The 8,132-nt window shown below is 32.7% G+C and overlaps 1 pseudogene; it reads right to left on the bottom strand.

Annotated features, from left to right (window-relative positions):
* Nucleotides 1–8,132, bottom strand: part of LOC111832428 — a 17,279-nt pseudogene that overhangs the window by 7,070 nt on the left and 2,077 nt on the right.

Here is an 8,132-nt window from a genome sequence, read left to right as displayed (position 1 = left end):
ATGGAGCAAAGGAAGATTGATTATTCATGTGTTTAGACGTGAGAAACCAAAACCCAATTGTAATATATTTTTTTAATAAAGATTTGATTATTCATGTGATATATTTGATTAGATTTTTAGTAGATATATTGCAACAAGATTTTGAGAGAAAATATCCACCATAATTTTGCTATATATTATAATATCAACTATAACATTTATGGTTATTTATTTGGTTAACTATGTAAATCATATCTTACTGGTATACGTTATAAGTTATCTGATAAATTCATAGTTATCTAGTTAAATTATTTATAGTTAAATATATGTTACCGCTATAAATTATAAGTTATTCGATAAACTCATAATTATCTAGTTAAATTAACTATTATATGACTGATATCAACTAATATATATATTTACGTACTTGTATAAAATATTTATATTACCGGTTTATATAAATACTCAATTTAACGGATAATATGTAACTTACCGCGATAACATATTATTTAACATGTTTTTAAAAAAGTTATCGAATGCTTTTAATCACTGATGAACAGTGTTATCAAATTCATGGAATATGTATCAGTTTGAGTTTATAAAACAGTGGTTAGGCTTTAGATTTTATAAATAAACAAAAATATATTTTTGTTTGTGTTTATAGAATAGTGGTTAGGGATTAGATTTTGTAATTAAACAAAATTATATTTTGGTTTGGGCTGACAAAATAGTGGTTAGGGTTTAGTTTTGTAATTAAATGAAATTATATTTTTGTTTGGGTTGAAAAAATAGTGGTTAAGGTTTAGATTTTGTAATTAAATGAAATTATATTTCAGTTTGGATTGACAAAATATTGGTTAGGGTTTAGATTTTGTAATTAAACGAAATTATATTTTGGTTTGGGTTGATAAAATAGTGGTTAGGGTTTATATTTTGTAATTAAACAAAATTATATTTTCATTTGGAAATCATTAGTACATAGATAATAGAAAAAATAGTTGATAACTTAAAATTTATCACCAACGTCGGCGTAAGTTTGGAGTAGTCAGATTTTTTTCGAGGAAATCTTTCCCTAGCCTAGGCATCCTATTTAGTTTCTGTCAGTTTATATTTTTAGTTAAACCAGGTTGAGGGCTAAAAAGGTAACTTTGATAAGGCAGAGGAGAGAGATCTGATAAAAAATTTATCACACATTCATTTTTTGTTTTCAGATTATCTACGCACCCAAATTTAACAAGCCCTTCTTATATGGATTGAGAATCAATGAAAATATCAATTTAAGAATTTGATCTAAATTTATTTTAGAAAGTATGTTATATCTCTTATAAAGCTTCAATATTTTTTTTTCTAACGCCTTATTATACTTATATTTTCATACTTATGAATCAAGAAAATTTGATATAACACATATGTAATATAACAGTTTTCAAAATTTTCGTTTTACACTATATGAATATATGAAAGGTCTCTTAATTTTTTCTTTCTTAAAGATTCATCTCTATCATTTGTTTTACATTATCATCTTATAATTAATGCTTCTCTCATTCTCAGCCACTATATTCATGTATCTTAAATATTTTACTACTTTTATGTTGTTATATTGATTGAGAATCAATGAAAATATCAATTTAAGAATTTGATCTAAATTTATTTTAGAAAGTATGCTATATATCTCTTATAAAGCTTCAATTTTTTTTTTCTAACGCCTTATTATACTTATATTTTCATACTTATGAATCAAGAAAATTTGATATAACACATATGTAATATAACAGTTTTGATTGCTATATAAATAAAAATTTCGATTTAAAACATTTATCAAATAATGTTTTCTTATTTTTTTTTAATCTCAAATAGTTTTTTTAATTCATTTTAATATATCTGTTATTTAGTTTTTGTGATCAAATAGACTATTATATAAAAAAATTATAATATTTAGTTTATTTAAAATTTGCAGTCAAAGTGTTTAAAAAATATATATATACTTGCTTACAAAAGAATTTGTCCTTCAATATTTTTCTTTTAAAGATCATACATTTTATGAATGTTATATTTAATTTAATTCATTAATTTAATTATGATAATTAATAATATATTAATTACAATGATTATGATAATTAATAACGTATTAATTACACAATAATATCATACCCCACTCTACACTCTTAGTAACTTAACCTTATTTGCTAAAAATAAATAATAATTTTTATATTCATAATAATACAAATACCTACCCAAGTTATTTTTCCTAGAGAGACCAAACATAAAATCGATTTTTCATAAGTAGTTAGTATTATTGTCGTGTACATATAATATATAGATATCGTCGTTCATCTTCTTTAATAATGTTCACCATTGAAATCCTATTAAATTATGATAAATAATGTATGAGTTACACAACAATATCATACCTCAGTCTACATTCTTAGTAATTTAACCTCATTTGTTATAAATAAATAATAACTTGTCTTTTTCATAACAATACAAATACCTAACCTAAGTTATTATTTCCTAGAGAGACCAAACATACAATCGATTTCTTATAAGTAGTTCAGAATTGTTGTCATGTACATATAATAGATAGATGTCGTTGTTCATCTTCTTTGTTAATTTTGGTGTAAACATGTTATGCTATTTTAGTTTGGATTCATTTATTTAGCTTTTATAGTAATGTAAATCTTCATGCATATTTGTTTTTAAAAAATTTAGTAGTAATTTTAAAACTAAACTAATGCTACATTAAAAAGTCTATATATGTATATTCTCATCTACCTCCTATGTCAGCTTCCTTTACAATAAAAAAAAATAAAAAAAATATCAAAGTTCTTATTCTCATGTAATCTTCTTCTGTTTATTTGGCTTATGATCTCTCTTTTTACTTTTTACATAACTATAGTTTAAAAGCTTTTATAATCTAAATTGAAAAATCTTTTCTAAATAAAGTTTAAAACAATATATCATATGTTTCAAATGAAATCTTTTAATTTTATATTTTGAAAAGTTTAACTTGATCATTTTTAAAATTTAAGTTACTTTTAGGTTATGATAAAATATAAGGTGAGTAACAAATGCTCATAATTTTGTATGTGCTAATTTTGTATATTGTGTATGTGCTAATTTTGTATTACTTTGTTTAGATCTCATTCAGTTTTCTATTTTCCAAATATACTTTTCGTTTATTTTTAATGTTTACAATGTACACAAAATATGTTTTATACTAATTTTGTGATCGCGTTCGATTTTGTTTGTGCGTTAATTATTTTGTTTTATACATAAAAATTAATATTATTTTGTAATAAACATATAAATGAATATAAACATATTATTTTATTTTAAAATTATTTTCAAAACATATATTAACACTTGTACACTATATATAACTTAATATAATTTTTAATTAATATTTCATGTATAACCCACGCATCGCGTGGGCAACTTTCTAGTATATATATATATATATCAAGGTTTAATAGAAAAAGTGGGATATACTGTATGGAAATAATGGTATGGAAAGTGTAAAATGTAATGTACCAGCTATATAAACAAACAATCCAAACTGGGAAATCTCTGGACGTAGCTAGACAGACCAGTGTTGTTTGTTTTCCGTTTATGTGCAAAGTCACATTACTTTACCAGACTTCAAGAAAATACTATATTATTTCATCCATCAATCCAAGGACATAACAAAGGAAGCAAATTAAAGAGACAAGAATGCTAATTTTTCGGAACATAACCAAACAATCTTGGAACACTAAGAAGTGGTATACTCCATGCTCTATATTCTTCTCCTTCTTTAACAATCCAAACCATTGTGATGCTCTATATTCTTCTCCTTCTTTAACAATCCAAACCATTGTGAAGTCGAAATTTCCCGCTTCATCACAACACACGACAACTTTCTTCTCCTCATCGATAATGGAGAAGCTCATGGAATCCGAAAAACAATGGTTTAATCCTAATAAATCTACTCTTAAGAACTTGCTCCACGACACAAATGTGGTCTCAATCTCATCGGTCATCCATATTTCCACCTCTAGTGTCTTCCTACTCTGATATAACAACGAGAGACGTTCTTCTCTAACAACCGAGAGAACCCTAGTATCATTATGGCATGGTTCATGATGAAAGGGAGCGCATAAACGTTGAAACTTTTCTGTTGAAAAATCAAAACTGAGTAGTGAGTAGTGTCCTTTTTTATTACACGACATCCAATAAGTATTCCCATTTAAAGATACACCACCACTAGGTTTTAAGTAGGCTTGATCGGGAAGGACCGAATCCAGATTCGTCCATAAATTAGAGCTAAACTCATATATTTCCGATATAATGTTGCCTTCTGGTTCCGGAGTGACATTAAGTGCACCCCAGCCCCATGATGCCGCCAACTTTTCGTATTGACACCGGAACCTCAAGATTTTGTAGCTACGACACAACTCCTTGTTGTTGTATCCGAGAGCATAGGCTCCTATATAGTGTTCTTGCAGTTGGGTAACTTGGATCCACCTGGTTTGCCCCGAAAACGGGTTCCAAACCACAATCATGGTCTTCATCAAGAGGTTGCATAGCAATATGCCATCGCAGTGAAAGGCTTCAGATAAACTGACGAATTCGTCACGATGGGGAAGAGCTAGGCGATGCGGATATATACTGACCACTCTCGTAACCCTATCGACAATGGAGCTCATTGGACATACCGTATTGCCAAACAGCATAAGAGCATGATACTGCCTTGTTGGTTTAAGCTTGAACCACAAGCAAACCGAGTAATGGTTTAGGAGATAAGGACAAACATATTTAGGAGCAATCTAGATATGTAATATTACCTATTTTGATTAGGAATTGTCCTAGGGTTTTCTCATTATATAAGGAGATGTCAATGTGTGGCATAACTTGTGAGATTTGAGAAACAAGAGAGCTTTAGTTTTTGAGGGATTTTTCTAAAGCTAATAAAGAGAGTAATTCTTTTACTTGTGTTCTTAAGATTTTGTGTTTCTTGTGTTCTAAGAAACTAGAATTGGTATCAGAGCTTTCTAAGATCGTGAGGACAATATGGGTGACATAATTCTCGTTGCTGATCGACCGAGAGAAGGCGGAGGATCTTCGTCTATCCAGTGTCCAATGCTAACCTCTGTTAACTACACCGTATGGGTATTGAGGATGAAAGCTGCGCTGAAGGTTCATAAGGCATGGGAAACTATAGAAACCGAGCCCGAGGATCCGGTTAATCATGAGAAGAACAACATGGCTGTCGCCTTGTTGTTACAATCTATCCCCGAGGCACTTATCCTCCAAGTTGGAGAACTGAATACGGCGAAGAAGATTTGGGATGCGATAAAGGCGAGATATGTAGGAGCAGATCGGGTTAAAGAAGCTAGACTCCAAACGCTAATGTCTGATTTTGATCGTCGGAAGATGAAAGATTCAGAAACAATAGATGATTTCAGTGGAAGAATATCAGAGATATCATCTAAATCAACAGCGTTAGGAGCCATCATGGAAGAATCAAAGTTAGTTAAGAAATTTCTTAAGTGTTTACCACGAAAGAAATACATTCACCTCGTGGCCTCTCTTGAACAGGCCCTAGATCTTAATAATACTAGTTTTGAAGACATCATTGGACGTTTGAAGGCCTATGAGGAACGTATAGCTGACGAAGATGAGCCACAAGAAGATCAAAGCAAATTGATGTATGCGAACATGGAGTCCTCAACTGAGCAATCTTACCAAGAGTATAACGGTGGAAATCGCGGTCGCGGTCGTGGAGGACGATATCGAGGAAGAGGCCGTGGCCGGACTGGTGGAGGACGAGATACATCCAAGGTGACCTGTTTCCGTTGTGACAAACTAGGGCATTATGCATCGACATGTCCCGACCGCTTACTTAAGTTACAAGAAGCCCAAGAGAATACAAATGAGACTCAAGAAGCGGATGAACTCATGATGCATGAGGTTGTATACTTGAATGAAAAACACTGCAAACCTAGTGACTACAACTCAAGCACAGGAGAGGATGATGTTTGGTACCTTGATAATGGGGCTAGCAACCACATGACTGGTGATCAAAGGTATTTCTCCAGATTGGATAGATCAATTACAGGAAAGGTGAGATTTGGTGATGATTCAAGGATAGACATCAAAGGAAAAGGGTCGATAGCTTTTACAGATATGAAAGGAGAACCAAGAACAATGAGAGATGTTTACTTCATTCCCGATTTGAAAAGCAACATCATCAGTCTTGGGCAAGCTACCGAAACAGGTTGTGATATACGTATGAAAGGAGAATGTCTAACTATGCATGACCATGATGGGAAACTACTTGTAAAAGCAAATCGAGGACAGAACCGGCTTTACAAAGTTCGAATGGGAATCATAGAACATGAATGCTTACACCTAGCAAGTATAAGCGAGTCAAATAAATGGCATGCAAGGTTAGGACATATAAACCTCGACACGATCAAGTCAATGATACAAAGAGAGCTTGTGCAAGGAATTCCAATGTTTAATGTTGAGAAAGAAGTATGTGGATCTTGTATGTTAGGGAAGCAAACAAGACAAGTCTTTCCTCAAGCAACTACTTACCGTGCAACTAAACTACTTGAGCTTATACATGGAGATCTTTGCGGTCCAATAAGTATATCTTTGTTCTCATTGACGATTATTCTAGGTACATGTGGACTGTTTTGCTAAAAGAGAAGAGTGAGGCTTTTGAGAAATTCAAGAAGTTTAAAAGCTTAGTTGAACGAGAGTCTGGAGCTAGCATAAAAACATTCAGAACTGATAGAGGTGGAGAGTTCGTATCGCAAGAGTTTAATGAATTTTGTGCCGATTCGGGTATCACACGGCATCTTACGGCACCATACACACCTCAACAGAACGGTGTTGTCGAGAGACGAAACAGATCACTTATGGAGATGGCGAGAAGCATTCTGAAGCATATGCATATGCCAAATCATTTGTGGGGAGAAGCGATACGACATTCCACTTATCTCTTGAATAGAGTTGCCACAAGAACACTCAAGGCTAAAACACCATATGAGGTCTATCGAGATAAGAAGCCAAATATTGATCATCTTCGGATTTTTGGGTGCATTGGATATGCTAAGATTGAGAAGCATCTTCTAAAGAAGCTTGATGATAGATCCCGTATGCTTGTTCATCTTGGTACTGAACCTGGTCAAAAGCATACCGAATGTACGATCCAAAAACAAGGAAAGTTGTTGTCAGTCGAGATGTTGTATTCGATGAGACCAAAGGCTGGAACTGGAGTAGAAACAACTCAGAATCGGATCTCGATGGAAACTTTATTGTGACATTTGGGGAATTAGGAAACCATGGGATCCAAGAAATTGTTGAAAGGAACGATGAAGAGGGAGAGAATGACCATGAGAATGAAGAAGAGCTTGAATCCCGAAACGAAGACAACAATGAAAACAACAATGAAACTATTTCAGAAGAAAATGGATCGGTTGTATCACTTGAAACAGAAGATGAAGATGTGGAGATCGATGATCAACCTATAGCATTAAGGAGAACACAAAGAGAGGTTTCAAAACCTAAATATCTTGAAGACTATGTGTTACTTGCTGAAGAGGAAGGAGAAAGACTTCTGCTGTGTCTGAATAATGAACCAAGAAGTTTCGAGGAAGCAAAGGTATCAAAGGAATGGATACGGGCATGTGAAGATGAGATTCTCTCGATTCAAAAGAACAACACATGGAGTCTTGTAGATCTACCTATTGGAGAAAAAGCAATTGGTTTGAAGTGGGTGTTTAAGATTAAAAGGAATTCTGATGGGAGCATTAATAAATACAAGGCTCGACTAGTCGCTAAGGGATACGTCCAACGGTACGGAGTTGATTTTGATGAAGTCTTTGCGCCTGTAGCCCGTCTTGAGACAATACGCCTACTTGTCAACCTCGCTGCCTTGAATGGATGGGAGATTCATCACCTCGATGTTAAGACAGCCTTTCTTCATGGGGAGTTAAAAGAAACCGTGTTTGTCAAGCAACCAGAAGGGTTTGAGGAAAAAGGGTGTGAAGACAAAGTCTACAGACTTCATAAGGCTTTGTATGGTTTAAGGCAAGCTCTAAGAGCGTGGAACAATAAGCTGAATGCAATACTCATGGAGTTACAATTCACAAAGTGTGCAAAGG

This window comes from Capsella rubella, unplaced genomic scaffold, assembly GCF_000375325.1.
Source record: "Capsella rubella cultivar Monte Gargano unplaced genomic scaffold, Caprub1_0 scaffold_1, whole genome shotgun sequence".
Classification (NCBI taxonomy): domain Eukaryota; kingdom Viridiplantae; phylum Streptophyta; class Magnoliopsida; order Brassicales; family Brassicaceae; genus Capsella; species Capsella rubella.
This window is presented reverse-complemented; position numbering and strand designations above follow the sequence as displayed.